Here is a 15,101-nt window from a genome sequence, read left to right on the forward strand (position 1 = left end):
AAGAGTGGTGGCTCCAAATATGAAGAAGTTCAACAAGATTCCCAGGATAATTTCTAGAAATGTTTTCTACCTTCAAAGCTTGTATTTTAATAGGTGGCAGATCTGATGTCCAGTATCTTCTTTAAAAGATGAATAAGGAAGAAAACATGTATGTGAGAGCTTGAGAAAGGGAGCTATTTCCATATCAAAGTCAAGGGAAATGTTCTACATCATCGTGAAAGATGCCTCCCAGCCAGGAACCCAGAGTTTGAGGTTACTGACTTTGATTTAGTGTGGTGGTTCTGTGTTATTGGCACCTTGGTAATTCTGCCAGGACACAGAGGAGCCTTCTGGGAAGGCAGGACTCCCAGGAATTCAGTGTGGTGTGCTCATCCCCTGAGTTATGTTTGAAGAAGAAGACTCTAGTTTTCAACTGGATGAAGCTGCAGGGCTCTTGAGTAAGTCCAGATGGTGCTCCCGGGGCCTGCCTTTGAGACGTGGGAATCACGGCACAATCATTTGAAGCGGTAATGCTCTCTGCCAGTTAGGACTTGTCTTCTCTTGGGCTCCCAGACATTGAGGTACTTGAGCAGGAAATTATTCTGAGCGTTTAGTCCTCTACGCTTAATGCTTTTTTGAGTAGAGCTTAGTGTGGCGATCACGACCTGCTAATCCCTCTAGCAGAGCCCCCCAGTAACTGGAACACATAATCACGATGATTACTGGGTCATTGCAGCCGAACAGCTGGTGTCGATCACTGCGGCTGGGTTTGCATCTGTTACAGCTGAGGTTTCCACATCTCTGATACCCTCATGACAAAAATCAGGCCTGTGCAAGCTAACAGTGCAGATCGGACCGGCCCGCTGAGCCTGCCTGTGGGATTCTTCTCACCTTCTTAAACTAGACTTAGTGTATTGTTGACCACCAGTATCCCCATCAAATATGTTTAAGGTCCCTTTACAGAAGAATGAAGTGGTGGAGGAGCCTCCTGCTTTATCTAGACAACTGGAGAAAAAAATAAGAATAAATTATTTTGGATAGAGGCTTGTGCCAATGCCCTGTTTTACGCTAGTGCAAAACAGGTCTATGAGAGGTGAGAACTGAAGCTTAAACCGGACCTAAACTTAAATGCTAATACTTTCCCATTATGGTAGTCAAGAAACTTGTTTTTTTCTTTCTTTCTTCTGTACTCCCAGAGGCATTAATAGTCATTATATCAGCCTTTTGGAGACCCCAGCTCCCTTTTCATAAGCATGTTGGATGGGCTTCTTTTGCCATGCTGGTGGATTGCTTCTTGCCCCTTGTGTCAGAGTCTGAGCGGTTGTGTGAAAATCGTGTAGCTTGTAAGCAAAGATAATATGAATAAAGAATTAAGAAAAGGCTGATTGTCTTTCCTTTTTTGGTAGCATACTTCCCAGAGGGACATCTCAGAGGAATGTCTGTCTTTTTTGCTGTCCTCGTCATGGATTTCCATCCACAAAGTCCCATAGAAAGAGTGCCTTTTACTGAAAAGGTGTGACTTGTTTCTAGTAGGTTAGACAGTCAAAAAGAGCTGCTGGGGTCTCTATGGGAACGGGATGCACCTCTGTAACCTCTGTCTCCCTTGGAAGGTGTGAAGGCATGGTCCTCCTCAGGCCTGGCACAACCCCAGGGATGACTTAACCATTTTTCTGGAAGTTGGGAGCTTTTCTGGGCTACAGGAGGCCTCTCGGGCCATGTGAGACAGTACTCTAGCTGCTGTTCAATGGATCATAGTTTAGGTTGCTGCTCAGTGAGGGAAGACCTCTGCGGGCTGGGTTGTTTTGTGTGTCAGTTGTGGAGCAACAGCTTCAGTGGAATGGCTTTCCAGCTCTGCAGTAAGAAGCACCCATCACTCAGCAATGGTACCAGCTCCCTTTTAGCTGAGGACAAAAAAAGCTAAAGAGGAAATAACTTTGAGCTGCATATGTTAGTGGTCTGAAGTGTTTCTGGTTCAGGGAAGAGCAAATAACCTTTCTGCATGAGCTTGGATGTGTGGTGCTCCGCTCCCTCACCATCCTCTGATGGCAATGAGAGGTGAAGGCATTTGACACCTTTCAGTATTGGCATCAGGAAGAGACTGAGGCTTCTTAACGCCTCCCAGCAGTTGAGTAAATTTCATTTCCTGAGACCAGAGAGAGGAATGTTCTCCCCACTCTCCCTCCAGTCTTTGGGAGGTGAATTTCTTTGTTTTGGAAACAAGCTTATTTGAAAACATTCTTTTCCATAACAAAAATAGACTGTGTGATACAGTCTCTAGATCTGATGTGAAGGCTGAAGGTTTCTGTTGTGAGGATGTGCCTTTGGTGTTGGGCAATAGATGGCTGCACACTTGGATGCCAGTGTATCTCCTCTGAGCAGCAGCCATGGTATCAGTTATCTACTGGGGTCCAAAGAGCTGAAAATGTACAAGTGTGAGGGGTTTCATATTTCCTTTGCAGTTTTCTGATTTTCTGGTTCAATAAAATCTTTTATATGGAGCTATTTATTTTAAGAAAAATAGCCTAAGCTGCTTTGCTCCTCTGTTTCCTCTGCTTTCCTCCTCCCTCCTGCCCCTGTGCTGTCCTACCTCTGGGTGGCTCAAATGGAGAGGAGCTCTGCTCAGGATGTGTGCCGGCCTGTTGGATGGAGACCTGCCACAGTGTGTGGTGAATTGCCATGTCCCCTGACCTTTGGGAAAGCATCACTGTTTTGCTGCTGAACTTGCACCTTTTCAGGTTGTTCTTTCTGTCTGCATAACTACTGATTAGTCCCCTCTCTCTGAGAGCCTGTTTTTCATTGTTATTTTTAAGAGAAATAACAATTACAAAGCCAGCAAATGATGACCAATGTGAACAAGTTTGCTTTATTGTATTTTCTATCCCTGCCATATTATAAGGGTATATTAATGGCTTTCCTAACCTCAGTTCACTTTGGTGGAATGTGTTTATGTATTATGAAGTAATAAATGTGTGCTGTTCAGTAGAAATTAAATTATTGCTTTAGTTCTGCTTTTCTTTTGTCCACAAATTTGTTAAGCAAATGAATGTATATTTATGGATTCGGTAGTCGATGTAGGAATATTTCCCCAGAAGACAGTAAGGAATTAAAACATTGAGACCACGTTGCAAGTTGTGTTTAAATAGCTATTGGCTTCGTTTTCACAGACTGGAGTGGGAAATTGTGCTGCAGGGAGAAATAGTGACTCTGTGCTAAATCTTGAAAGAAGTACAGATGAGGTGTCATCATAATGAGATGTGGTAATTAGCAACTGCTTTGTTTTGGATGGTGTGGATGGTGGGTTTGGATGCAGCAGTTGTGTGGTGAGAAAGCAGAGGAGGACCAGGATTAAGAAAACTGGCTCTTAACTCTCCTTTCTCAACCTCAACTAACCTAATATTGCAGAGTAGAAACATAGTCTAGGAAAAACACTGCTGAGTGATAAAATGCTGGGTTTTATTCTTCCCCCCCCACCTCTCTGCCCTCCCAGCAGCACCTCTCTGCTGTCCTCTGCAGCGTGTTTTCTTTGAGATAGTTGGTATATTGTCAAATCTTTATGTCCTTTTTTTTTTGGTGCTGGTGTTTTCCTTGCTGTGAAACAAAAGATCCAGCCTTACTCCCTTCTTCTTGCCGTGTGAGTTTTAATTAATGTTTTTGCAAAGTATTGTGAGATCCTCGGATAACAGTGTGGTCTTGGCAGTAGTTCAGTCTCCTGGAGAAAAGGGTATGCTGTAGAGTCTAGCAAAAAAATAATCTTAACTCGGTTTTAGGGTTAGAAATAGACAGGTGAAAAAAAAAAAGTTAGTATGGTTACAAAAGTTGCTTTTCTTTGACTCCTGTAATCTGAAACTAGTCTCATAACAGCATATTTTTTAGGAAATGGGGTGTCTTTCCTCCTGGAGTTGGGAGTAATCCTTGTTGAAATCTTAGGAACAATGTTAATTTTGGACTGGTTTATCTCCAAAACAGTGTTTTCTTATTCAGCCCTACCCTTCACTTCTCTGTTCCCAGGATAGAAATGAAAAATTTGAAATGTTTCAGCTGTCTTCTTAAAAAAGATGGAGCACGTCCTTTTTTAAGCAATCAAAGGAGTGGAAACCACAAAACCCTCTGGATTGCTGTCAGTCCAGAGTGGGGTAAAGATCCTGAATGTATCCCATACAGTCTGTGCCAGGGTTGTCTGTCTGTCTCCACCAGTCCTCTTGCTCAGTCGCCAATAGTAATGCTTTGAAACAGGTCTCAGTTTCAGGCTGTTACCACAGCTGAGTATTAAATCAGCAGTGGGACGAAACTGTGGAGATGGTCACCCACTCCTGGGTGTTAAAAGCAAATACAGGAACAGGGTTTGCAGTGTGTTATGGGGAGGCTGTTGGGGTGTCCCAGAGTCTCCGACGGCCCAGACTTTGCAATTCCCCAGCAGCATGGAGGTGCTGTGGGGTGGGCGTGCATGCAGCATATGCTGCAGAGCTGTGAAACAGTCCTGAAAATTCTCTCCAACGGTGTGGATAGAGAAGTCCTGAGAAACACTGTTTGGGCAGGTGTTGTATTTTTTAGGGTTTTTTGTTTGTTTTGGTTTTTTGTTTGTGGGATTTTTTGTTTGTGTTTTTTTGTTGTTGTTTTCTTGTTTTTGTTGTAAAGTTATCATTCTCTTAAGGGTCTTGGTTTGCTTGTTTGGGGATTTTTTTGCATGGCTGACTTGAATTAAGTGACTGCTTACAAAATACACTTAAGGAAACCAGTAATACGAATGTTAGGAGTCACATCTGCAGTTAGCTTCATTTTGGGAACAGTTCTACATTTTCCACATGCTGGCTCTGAAATGTGGCCATGAATCAGCTTGAGGACATCTGGAAGGCTTGATAGCTGGTACTTCTACAAAAAGCAGGGAAGTCATTTGGGATGGAAAGCTGCCTCTTAGAAAATGTTTACTTGCTGGTGCAGATGCATTGTACCAAACACACTAGCTCCTTTTTTATTCTGCATCGTGTGTCCTCCCATTTCATTTCCAGTGGTGGTGATATTGCAGTTTTTTCTATGCTAGGCATTGCTGTGGATTGCTTGATTTAATCCACTTCAAAGCAAAGACCTTGAAACTTCTGATGGGAAGTATGACCATAGGCTCTACGTTTCTGGAGAGCCAGCTGGTAGGTACTGTAGTAGACTATGGGGTGGGCAGCTTGTTGCCATACAGAGACAGAGGTGATAGTTACCAAAATTTACCTCTCTGAGAAGAAGCCCAGCAGTGCAGCTGGTGCTCAGTTCAGCAGTGAGCATCATCAAGGGCTGGATTCTCAGAGCAGATCCAGCAGCCATGGGGCAGCCAGGTGCTCCCCTCTGAGACCTGAGGGATGTGGTGCCAAAAAGCCCAGCCAAGTTCACCTTTCAGGAGCTGTTTGGTCTCTGGTTCTCAGCTAAAGCTGATGACCGATGTATGTGTACATTAATACAGACGAGCTGCAAGGCATAAAGCAAACATCCCTACCTTATTTTTCCAGAATTGCCTCAGCCAAAGTGCTGTAAGACTGGTTGGACACGGGGCTCTGGATAAGCTCTCTTCTGGCCTTCTCATCACCGATTTTAAACACGTGTTACCATATCAATGGTATTTGTAATAATACTGTTTTTTCCTGTCTGTGTACTGCTATTGTGAGATGACAGAAGCTTTTCCATTTATGAATCTGTCTCTTTGATTGACCCACAGAGTAGCAAGGCCAGCCCCATGCTTTTTGAGGCATGACGATGTATTTTTCCATCAAAGCTGGCATCATTTGCTGGGAGCTCAAAGGCAGGGTTGCCAAGAAGGTGAAAGTATCCCGCACTCTTTTGCTCAATAAATATCAAATTCAAAAGGTAGTTTTTCTCCATGAGTAGCTGTAATTATTTTTTGTCAGAGCCTGAGCTGTGCCTGGACACTGTGGGTTTTGAGGGAGGTGAGCTCCCTCTGTAGCTGATGGAGGGAAAGGTGGTCCCCAGAGGCTTACACAGAGGGGAGGATGGCTCTGCATCAGCCCTTTCCTCCTCTTTCCTTGCTGATCAAAAAGGGTGCTCAGGGAGGCTCATTTCCTTTGGTGAAAGTTAGCCTTGCTGAACACCCCCTCTGCTGCTACTCTTCTTGCAGGGGTTTCATCAGGGTTTCAGTATGTGGCTTGGAGTGCTTTGTTTCGAGAGAGTAGATTGATCTGTCAGATTCCCAGTGCATGCTGTCCTGATGGTAGTTACTGAAGCAGAGCAAAGAGGGCAGGAGAGGGAGCACATCCTCCCGGGTGATGATCTTGAGCCGTGATGTGCTCTCACAAGTGTTGTAAATCCCGAGTGGTAGGTTGGTTAGCACCAGGAATGCTGCCAGGACATGGATAAACAGCACCTGGTGGGATGATCTTGTTTCTTCATCAAGTGCTGGCCCTCTCCCAAAAGTTGCTTTAAAAGATAATAATATAGAAGTGAAAAGAAGTTATGATGCTGGCTGGGAAATCAGCAAGAGGTGGCTGTTGACACAAGTGAAGGTGGGATGGAGTCCATAGAGTTTCGGCTTCCCTTTCTGTAACTTGGTGGATGCTGATATTCTTTATATCAGATTTGGCCTTGCAAAGTCAGTGAGAGAGAAAAAGAAATCAAAATACATGAGATATCTGCTAGGTTTGAGTTTTAAAGTGAGTTTGTGTGCAATTGGGGGATGGCTGGCTGAGGCAAGGGGTATGACATGGTATAATACAGTCCTTTTTCTGGAGGTGTTACCAGAGACCCATACACAGGATCCCAGTGACATGTTTGCAATACTTCCATGTACACCTATGCTTGCATTAGGTCAAAACCCTGCAGATGGCTGTAAGCCTTGCCCTGTGCCCAGGAGATGGGGACAGGGGATGGAGAGCCTTTGTGCAACCAGAGGTGCTGAAACATGTTCCAGAGGCAGCTGCTGCTGCTCCCTGCTCACCCCAGCCCGAGCAGAGGAGCTGGCAGTGGGGCAGCCCCAGGTTTGCAGTGCTCCAGCAGCAGCTTCCAAAATCAGCCTGTGCCAGCAAGGAACCAAAGCAGAGTGAGGCCTGCTGGCATGAGCTCCTGTTGAATCCCCCAAAAAGCATGACAATTAATTTATTGATTCATACTAATGAAAAAACCTAACAAAACAACCTAAAACTGGGCATCCTAGAAAACTTTGCTTAAACCAAACTGTTTCTCATGAATCCTAACCATCTGCAAAAAAAACCCAAATCCCATACCAAAAGACAAAACTAACAGGAAAAAAAAAAAAAAAGCCTTTCTCGGTGAACAGCTTGTTTTGTTTCTATTTTGGACATTTTCTAAATAAGAAATGTAGAAAAAGAGTTAGATTCAATTACAGTCACACTTTTCCCAGGGGTGGGATAGAAAGAGAAGGCTATTAAGATGCTGCTTGTTGTCCCCACCAGCCTGGCTGGTCAATTGCTGAAGGCTGGTCAATGCAATTCCTCTTTATTTTTCTTGTGGAGCTCATAGAAGTGCAGTGTGGGGCTGGAAAGGTTATTTGCAAATCTGGGTTAAAATAACAAAATAATTTGAACTGAAACAAATGCTCCCTTCCTCTCCAAGCATTTTGGGAATGTTACTTTTTCCCTGTGAAAATATTAGTATGGCACATATAACAGATAAGCTTTTGTACCAAAAAGGGAAAACCAAATGAAGGTGGCAAAGAATTGGCTTCTGTTCCCTTTGGGAAGTGGTATTTCACCCAGCAGTAAAAGCTGCCTTTTGAGCCACAGCAGAGTGGAGTCAAAGCAGCACTTGCTGGAAGAGTCTGAATTTACATCTCACCTGAGCACCTGCCTGCAGTGGTCAGTGGAGCATGGGATAAATGGTGTTGCTTTCTGGTCCCTCTCTTGATACTGCTCATTTGTGTCAGGTACTGCAGGAGATGGTCTGCTTCCCTAATCCATATTTACATGCAGGTGCAATAACCTCCGTTCCTGCTGTGTTTTTCTTCTTCCTTCCCTGAGCCCATCTCTACATTAAATGTTTGAGAATAAATTGAGGACCCAGTGTCATGTGATACCTACAGCACTCATGGCTGACCTTTAGGAGTTCTCTTTTTTTTTTTAATCCTTCAGTATGTTCATAAGGAAGCCAAATCATTTAAACCAGCTGGAAGATCCCCAAACTCCTACAGTTCTTTAATAATTTTCCTCCCAGCTTATAAAACTGGCTCTCTCCAGTTTACTGCCAGGCCCTTTCACTGCAGATTGAAAAAAGAAAGGTCTCCAAGGACCGTGTGCTTCTTGGCTCTCCTTAGAGATCGATGGGATCAGTTTGCCTCTGTGTGTTTCAAAGTCTCTGTCCTTATTCTAGAGACGGCTGCTCGGCCGTCTGTCCTACCATGCTGTCAGGTGCCTGTTTGCAATGGATGAGAGTCCTAGATCTGCTTGGGCACTAAAACAAGCTCATTAGAGGTTAAAAAATCCCCAGCAAACAAAAAAGGAGGCAGTGGATTGCTGCTCTGTAATAGGTACTGGTGTATTGGGCAGAGTTTATTTTTGTACCTGAGGTGAGCAACTTACAGGGTAGTGCAGCATGTATGGTTTGGTTAAGACTTTAAACTCATGCAGATGATTTGTAGTGGGTTTTGTAATGTGAGTTTTATTAAGTTGCCTGAAGCACAGTATGTTCATCAACGCTTTGCCTTGGTCTGCTCCATCCAAAATATAAAATCCATTTCTTTCTGGCTGTTGTGAAAAGTGCCCTTTTCTGTCTCATCATAGCCCTCAGCTATGAAATCAAGGTAGGAACTGAAGCTGATGGAATAGGTTTGCTCAAATAAAGTGCACTTGGGTGAGCTGGTGCTCTCTGGAGGAAGCTTAGACAGGCAGCCACCACTTACGTGAATTCCACTCCACCACTGCTCTGCTCCTCAGAAAACATTGCAGTGACCCTCTGCCCTGAGCAGGGCAGATGAGAGACTCATCACCAAAGAGGAGAGGCTCTGAGCCAGGGCTGGTGTCCATACTGTGGTATCTCCCACACTAGCCACTGTGAGAAGGGTGTGCCATGTCCAAATGTAATAGAAAGTGCTGCAGGTTTTGAGGTTGCTCCTTTCTTTTGGACTTGATGATCTGAGAGGCATTTTCCAACCTTAATGATTCTATGATTCTGCTCATGTGGGATCAGCAAGCTAAATGGGATCTGAAAGCTCTCAGTGAAGAGGTGTGGATGGCCTCTTCCAAAATGTGTGTGGGCAAGACTAGCTGCTCACTTGGTTGGGGTGCACAGTCTCCCTGGTGCCGCCCCCCGTGTCCTCCCGGCCTGGCTTCAGACCTTCTCGGCAGCTGTGATGGCCTTGGGTGAGGATGTTGCTCTCTGTATTAACTTTTGCAGATCAAGTCGAGACAACTAGATCAGGACATTTGTTTGGTATTATTCTTACTGTCAGAACAACCTTATTTTTTCAGGGTCTGGGGGCAAGAGTTTACATAGGTGATTCCATAATGTTTTTCTTCCCATCCATTTTATCACTTAAAAAACCTTCAAAAGTAAATCAGGATGCATATAAAAAGGAAGACAGATTTCTGGAACAAGTAAAGCAATACTATTTCACAAGATTTTTTTCTACTGAAACATATTTTGGAAAAAAACCCACCTTTTCCCTGTGTATAAGCAATACACACATATGTAATGTGAAAGTTTTCACAATGACTTACAAACAACAGGCTGTGTTGACACTTTTCATTTTTGGATTATGTTTTAAAAATCTTGCCTTTGTTTTTGCTCCACAGATCAGGTTTCTGTGATTCATTTTTGTTTAGCTTGTGGGTATATTGGATGCTTTGCTTGTTTAATTGCATTTTAACCACAAGAGTGTATATGATTGGCACTTGGAACGAGTATTTTTTCTCTGGGAACGTTTGCAGAATAGCAATTCTGATTGCGACTTTATTTATGTTACATTAAAACAATAAATGAAATACAGAAAGAATGGCAGCTCTCTGTCTTCAGTCTTGGGTAGCAATATTACCCACACTGGCTGGTATGTTTTTCTTAATTATTCAACAAGGACCTATTTATTGTGTTAAATAATAGGATCAAATGTGTGCAGTGTAAATATTAAAAGGGGAGTGAGAAAAGAAAAATAATTGGTTAGTTTAATGAAAATATCAGTTTCCTGTGAGCAAATTTATACCAGAGCCTTTAGATCAGTTTTGTTGCAGCATTGCTTGTCCTGGGCTTCTTTACAAGTGAGTTGGAGAGAATCAGTTCTCCTGCCTTAGCTGCCACTGCACTGCAGAGCAGTGGCTGTGCTGCTCTTCCTCCTTAGCAACTCTTCTGATGGCCTTCCAGGCCAAGGTCCTGGCTGTGTCTATGCACCCATGCAGCAGTGGTCTGGAAGCTGTGGAAGCCCCATCCCTGGAAATGTTTAAGGGCAGGTTGGATGGGGCTCTGGGCAACCTGGTCCAGTGGCAGGTATCCCTGCCTATGAAGGAGAGTTGATCTAGAGGATCTTTAATGTCCCTTCCAAACCATTCTGTGATCCCTAAAGGATGAGCTGAGGTGTTTGTGGTAGCTCAGATACTGCTTCTCACCTTTCCCCTCCTCCATCATCTGTGTCTTCTTGTCTGGGCATCTGCAGCGTTTTTGACCAGATCTCTGTCTGGAATCCGGACATGAATGGACCACAGGAGTATCCTCTGAGGGATACCTTTCCCATGATGTGTGGTGGCTCTTCCTTGCCCACCAGGGTCTGTCTGCCCACAGTCTCCCTGCCTCCTTTTGGCAGGCTTGTGGGAGGGGTGCGATGCCAGAGGGTGCCCCAGTTTGTGCCAGAGCAGGTGTCCCTTTGGCAGTGCAGAGACATGTTGCCTAGTGGGGCTGTGGAAGGGACATGCATTATGAGATAACCTTGTTAAAGTGATCTTGGCTGTGATCTAGCAGAATGACCCAGATGGTGGCTATGCTGGAGGATGACAGAGCCTGAAACAAACTTTGCAATGCCTCTCCACAGGTTTGCCTCAAGCCGTACAGGTGACGTCCCTTCTAGCATGGGTGTCTGGGGAAGAGAGGCTGTCACATAGGTGGGAAGGTTTGGTTGTCCTTCTCAATAAGCATCTGAGCATTACTGAGTGTCAGCTCTAGCCACACATCCTTTACAAGTTTGATGTGGTTGGGGCTGCATTTCAGGTTGCTGCAAAACGCCCGAAGCAGAAGCTGCTCATATTTTTGGCTGAGTGCAGCATCCTGTAAGCTTTCCTGTGAGCAACTGTGCAGGATCTTTCATGCTTGCCAGGCTCTTAAATACCAGAATTTAAGCCCACTTCTGTGGAGATGGAGACTACGAAATGGTGTTGTTTTCTTGCTACTGCTTATTTTTGGCCCTTGCCAATGCAGTTCAAAGTGAATAACTTAGTGATTTAAAGAAGACTGGAATATTTGCGGTCTCGTTTTTCTGGCAGTAGATGAGACTGAATTGTGGTCAAAATAGGATAAAATGTAATTATTCTAATTCTGCCAAGTTTCAGAATTATTCTTTTATTGATGTGCTTTTGGCTTTTACCATTTGTTATCTGTTTAGATGAGATCTAAAGAATAGCTTTGCAGAGGAAATCCATTTAAAGCAAGCCACTAATCTTTACTGGCTATTGAGGATTTTAATTTTTATTTTTCACAGATGAACCCTATCATAAATGAACCACAAGTGCCTGTGATGAAAGAACCAGTCCATTTTTAATGTGAAGAATTTAAGGATTTGCGTGTAGATGATTGAATGGAAAAGTGACAGCGATAAAAGTTGTTGGAAGTATGGTGTTTGGTATTTCATGCCAACAGTAATAGCACAGGCACAATTTACTTACAGGGCTGCTGACAAAAGAAGTAATTTGCTGTCAATTTTTGAATTGTTTTCTTTCAGATTCTTTCTGTTTTGCAGTATAACTTTGGCATTGAGTTGCATTGATTGCAAACATCAAAAAGTTTCTCTGAAAGGATATCAGCCGTGAAGAATGTTGTTTTGCTTCTTTGCTATGTTGCTAACAGACTTGTGTCATTCATATTTAAAAAGAACAAGCTATTTTTGAGGATGCTAAAAATAACAGACAGTTTCCTAAAAAGAAAAGACTGAGGAACAGTGGGTTGGTTTTTGTTTTGTTTTGTTTTGTTTTCCATTTATTTTGTATTTAGAGATGGCTGTGACATATTTACGGATTGCTTTATTTAATCTGACACAAGCAAAGGGACATGCTAGATCAAATGTCAGATTAAGAATTTTCTGGAACGGAAATACTTTCTTCCTGAAGTATTTAGCATTGACATCCAGTAGACTGGTTTTTAAGTAGCTGATGCATGAATTTCATTTTGAAGGAGAAATTTGTGGAAAACAGGCCAAGCTTCAATTTGAGGACAACCCAGCTGAATTTAATGTCTCTGCTGCTGGTGACTTTTGAGAGAAAGACTGGATCCAAATGAGGGCTATTCCTTTCCTTCCCACTGTGTGAATTTGGGAAGATTCTCAGTGTTAATTAATAGATTATAACCTCTTTAAATTTAGAGGACATCTTCAGGACAATCCACAAATTTTTTTCCATCTTCATTGACACCTCTTACAAGCAAACTTGCTATTGCAGTAGTGCCTCGTGCTACCTCTCGCTCTCTCCTTGCTCCCACAAAGTTGGTGTTAATATGGTCCTTTAATCCAGCCCCAACCCTTGGAGCTTACTGTCCTAGGGCAGAGGTGCAGGAGGGAAGATTATCAAATGCATGAATGTTCCCCTCCTCCCCCACCCCGAGTTTTGCCTGTTACTTGTTTTCACCTATTTTCTCATTAGCACTTGCTGTGTCTTTCTTGATGTTGGAAAGTTGGTTCTTGGGCGTTAAGGCTGGTGAACCCACTGTTTTACTACCCACAGTCCCCTTACCCCACCAGAGCAGTGTGATAATTGCTGCTCTTCCTATCTTCTTATCTCAAAGTCAAGGATTCATACTGCAGATGTGTGATTTTTCTCCCCAATTCAATTAAGTGGAAAGTGTGGGGTTAAATTGGGTTTGACAAGTCGTTTTGGATTACAAGTAAATTATGGAAGAATTAAAGCAAAAATCAAAACAAATAGCTTTTGAAATAAAGCAATACTTTTCAGGCAACATTTACAGGGGGTTTCAGGTGCTTATTTTCTCCCTGCATTTCTTTGCAAATTGTGCCCACGTCTCCTGAAACCAGACTTTCACTTACCATTTTCACTTGATTTACCAGCAATGCTCTCAACTAAAACATTGTGCCTCTTCGAGTACTGTAAAAAGTTGCTTTTTGAGCTGACCCCAAATGATGACTTTAAAAAGAAATTCAGTTCAGCAAACATAAGGAAAAAAAATAAAGAGGGGAGCATTTTCCCTGATTTGAGAGTGAGTTGAACTGTAGAAGTTTGCTTTATTCCTCTCCTTCCTCAAGTCAAACTTTGTAGAAGTTATTTAAATTCCTTAAAAGGTGTTTCAGGAGCTGATCCTCACCTACCTCTGTGCTTGTCATCAGTGCCTATCATTTTTTTAAGGCTGATGCATGGAGGAGGTGAAGGACCTTTTCTCCAGGAGAGGTCTTTGCTGCTCTGGGTGTCACCTGGGGGCATGAGCGTATCCATCCCCCCCTGGAGGCTGGGTGCCTCTGCTCCTGCCTTTGCCAGGCATATTTACAGCTGGACTGTGCTCCTCACTGTGTTTTCTGGGGGCTGGTAGCCTGCATGGTGCCATGTGTTTTGTCCATGAGAAGTAGGTAGGCTGCCGGAATACAGTGCCTTCTGTTTCATCCTAGTCTTCCTGTTTTCGGGGGTTTTTTTGTGTGTGTGTTGTTTGTTTTTTTTCTCCATTCCTTAAATCATCTTTTTGGTGCTTTATTTGAATCCAGAATGGTCTGCTGTTGCTAGCAGTGGTATGTATTATTTCCTGTGAGGTGTGTTCTCTTTCCTGTGCTGAATGCAGGATGCTTATCAGACACTGATATCTGTGCTCTTTCTCTGCCATATTTTACTCTTAGAAGGGATTTATTCCTCCTCTTGTGTCCTCTTAATTATTTTTAATTTTTTTTGTTAACGTTTCCTTACTGGGATCCCAGACAAAGACAAAAGAAAAAAACTGGAGCCCTAACTCCCTAATTACACACACACAATTTTAAAGCCACTGTGTTTCCTTCTGTAAATTAACAGACTACTTGGACCAGGGTGTATTTACTGACATGGAGCACTTTATGGAGAGCATCAAAGCAACGCAGCAGGCTCTGCATCTTTTATGGTTTGTTTGTAAATTTTTACTAGGACACTTGATTCCCAGGGACACCTCATTAATATCTACTCACAGTGATGGAGCCTTGTGCATGAGTGGAGGATAACCTCCTGCCTTCTTCATGTAAAAGCTGGTGAGTAAGCAGGTTTTTTTTTGTGATTAGGAAGTGTGTTTTAGATACCTGCCTTTTGGAGAAGACGGTATTTGAGAGCTGCCACCTCTTTTCTGTGCAGGGACACAAGAGCAGCAGTCAGTCTGTAGGAGTCCTGGCTATCTTCTGTGGTTTTGGGTCAATCTGCTCATGCTAGATTGCTTTGTTGGAAGCACAGCTGCTTTCTTAAGCCAAGCTGCACTGGGGAAGGCAGGCTTTTCTCTCCTTCCTCCTGTGCCACAGTCCAGCTCCTGAGTGCTCACTGGAAACACAAGTCAACAGAGCTCCAGTGGCAGCAGGTTTCTTGGATACTGCCACTTGGTTTCTGACAGCAGCAGAGATCTCATTATCTCCTTGTATCTCAATCTTTCTTTTCCTTTCTCTCCAGACCTGGCTTCTTTTTTGCTCCCATTGCTTTGCTTCTCATGCCTGCCTTTCCTTCTTTATCTTTCATTCCTTCTCTTCCTTGTAAGACATTGTCATGTAGCCTTTTCTTCTACCACAAATTTTTTAGACCTCTGCAGTCCAAGCAAATGGTCTCCTCCAGGTTGGATGCAGGCATTTCAGGAGAGAGTCTCCTATCTCAGTAGCTTTGCGGGAGCAATACAAACGAGATTCTGATGATCTTCCTGCAGGCTCTTGCTAGATGGTGTTTGGTAGAGCTAGAGACCCTGGGGAATTGATACAAATCTCTATAGTGAGCATTGCAAATGGAGATTTTTTCCCAGTGTCTTGTCACATTCGCTGAAAC

The 15,101-nt window shown here is 43.3% G+C and overlaps 1 protein-coding gene across 1 annotated transcript in view; it reads left to right on the forward strand.

The window, feature by feature from the left end:
• Nucleotides 1–15,101, forward strand: part of TMTC1 (transmembrane and tetratricopeptide repeat containing 1) — a 132,177-nt gene that overhangs the window by 21,182 nt on the left and 95,894 nt on the right. The gene's annotated exons all lie outside the window — the stretch shown is intronic.

Source organism: Chaetura pelagica, unplaced genomic scaffold (assembly GCF_000747805.2).
Source record: "Chaetura pelagica isolate M959 unplaced genomic scaffold, ChaPel_1.0 scaffold343, whole genome shotgun sequence".
Classification (NCBI taxonomy): domain Eukaryota; kingdom Metazoa; phylum Chordata; class Aves; order Apodiformes; family Apodidae; genus Chaetura; species Chaetura pelagica.